The 2,490-nt window shown below is 31.4% G+C and overlaps 1 protein-coding gene and 1 pseudogene across 1 annotated transcript in view; one reads left to right on the top strand and one right to left on the bottom strand.

The window, feature by feature from the left end:
* PDSS2 (prenyl (decaprenyl) diphosphate synthase, subunit 2) overlaps window positions 1-2,490 on the bottom strand; it is a 489,995-nt gene that overhangs the window by 448,208 nt on the left and 39,297 nt on the right. The window lies entirely within an intron of this gene.
* On the top strand, window positions 386-995 carry LOC102863969 (annotated as a pseudogene).

The raw sequence follows: 2,490 nt of genomic DNA, 5'->3' as shown, positions 1-2,490 counted from the left end.
AGGATAGAGCAGGGTTTAGAGCTGTTGTGCATAGGGTCGCTATGAGTCGGAAACGACTCGATGGCACATAACAACAACAACAACAACAACAATGTACCCATGGATTCTCAAAACTTTTCTTCAAAACTTAAAGGAATAAAAAGTGATTCCTTAGAGAAGGACATGATGCTGGGAAGAGTAGAGAGGGTCAGCGATAAGGAAGAACCTCAATCAAGTGGATGACACGGTGACTGCTGCACCTGGCTCTTGTTTGTTTGTTTGTTTGTGAGGATGACACAAGATATAATAGAGTTCAGATCTTTAGTTCATAGGGTCGCTATGAGTCGTACTCGACAGCCCCTAACAACAACAAGAGCATAAAGAAATAGATTATGGCACTAAGGTCATGGCAGAGGGGACGGCAGTGCTGAGGCAGAACAGACCAGGGACCCAAGCTCAGGATTTCTCTAACTGGCCTGATGAATCCTTTGTCCAATATTGACAAAATTCTTTAACTACATGAAAGCCAAGCTGAAGGTGTATAGAAGTATAAACATTTAAGGGAGTTTTGTCTTGAACTAAATGGACTTGCTGTCAAACTTCAGAATGAGTGCCTTCCAGATATGTGTACTTAGATGACAGCAATTGAACAATGGATTTTTCTTTGTGCAGCTCACAAAACTCTCAAAGAATGTCCTGTTATAGACTATGCTAGGCACACCTTGATGATGCTACTTGTCTTCTGAATAGCAATAAATATTTTCCTAGCAACGTTAGCAAAAAAAAAGAATGAACTGTAGCAAAACTAGGATCAGTATGCTATCAGATTTACAGAATATTTTCACATGTTTATTTTTATCACTGGCAGATATTTGATGAATATGAAAATGAGACTTTTTTGTCATCAGTTTACCAAGTTTGTGATGAAATATAATCTGATCTTCAAAGATAATCTGATTGTACCAATTTTAGAAAAGAAAGTATAGAATTCAGTTTCTGGGTAAAGTAAAGCTTGAAGGGAATCACAGAAAATGTATTGGATACATAATTAACATTAATTTGTGCTGTGTATGCATACATCATTTTAGACACATCAATCATTATCCATATTATAGCTTCTTTGTTTAATATGGGGGATTATGCTATATGTTCCCTCTTAAAAATTAAATACTTCATAATTTATTCATTAGCTGTATATTCACTGAGGTGTCCCTCATGGTTTTGAAATAAGATTAGTATTACCTGTTTATAAAACCTGTTAATAAAAGAATCTACAATTTGGTTTAAAAAAAAGAGCATAAAGAACTGATCATTGAGTACAAATAATAGCTATTAAAAGCAACCACAATTTTTGCATATTGAAGCTAACTAAGCATTGAGAAGAAATTAATCACATGTAATTTTAATTATAATCCTGTGAGAATAATATCAGAAAATCATGTGGGGAAAAAATTAACAGAAACAAAAATGCCAATTAAAATGCTGTATCAATATATTAATTATGTGAAGTACAACAGCATTTTAAAAAATACACAGCAACATAAAAGAAATAGTATAAAGTTAGATAAATGTAAATGAAGAAAAATAAATTTAATTTATTTATTAAAGCTTTAAATTTAAAAAATGTAAATCACCTGTCAAAGTTCCTGTGATTATGAAATACCATAAAGAGTTTTTGCATAAATGATCAGTGTTTGAACAATTCAAAACACTACTGCTAAATTTTTATAGCATAATAATATTCACCAAGTCTATCTCTAGCCTCAAAATACTGAAAATAAACTAACTCAGTTTGCTTAAAAAAAAAAAAATCTTTAGAGCAAGTGAAATAACATTTCAAGGAGATTCCAGGAGAATGGTAATTTTTAAAGCTATTTTTAAATATTTGTTAAAATGAAGTTTCAGTACACAAAAATAGAGGAAAAATGAAAGGCTTTGAAGAGCCTCTGGTGAGTCATAGGAAGAAAGGCAAATCCAGCTGCATCCCATAAATGAAAGAATTGTATCTACAACTTCCAAAAAGTAAGAACTTTAGAAACAACTATCTACACAGTTAACATCTAGTACCCATTTTTAAGACCCACTCTGGTTTAGCTATTTTTGGAAAAAAACATTCATTAAACTTTTCTTTAAATTGCAAGTTAATGAAAATTGTTGGTAACTAAAGGCCTCCAATGTGTGTTTTTAAAAGAGCTAAAGAAAGTTCTGAATATCACAGAGGAATAAAGAAGGCATAATTATAGAATACAGTACTGAAGAAACACACTGAGCAACATGAAAAAAGAAAGGGGACAACTGAATTTTAATTTGTTAGAATTTAAGCACAAAGAATTAAATATTACAAGATTCTTAAAAATTTATCATTAATTCATTCTCATTAGGTGAATCCAGAATTAAGAACACAGATCAGTCAATACTCCTCAAACTTGAATACTATATGTATATTTTTAAAGGATAAAAAGTGAATAACCCAGTATTGCTTTAAATGATTTTTTAAATGTTATTTACATA

This window comes from Elephantulus edwardii, unplaced genomic scaffold (genome assembly GCF_000299155.1).
Source record: "Elephantulus edwardii isolate Elephantulus edwardi_28Jun2011 unplaced genomic scaffold, EleEdw1.0 scaffold00013, whole genome shotgun sequence".
NCBI classification, from domain to species: domain Eukaryota; kingdom Metazoa; phylum Chordata; class Mammalia; order Macroscelidea; family Macroscelididae; genus Elephantulus; species Elephantulus edwardii.
This window is presented reverse-complemented; position numbering and strand designations above follow the sequence as displayed.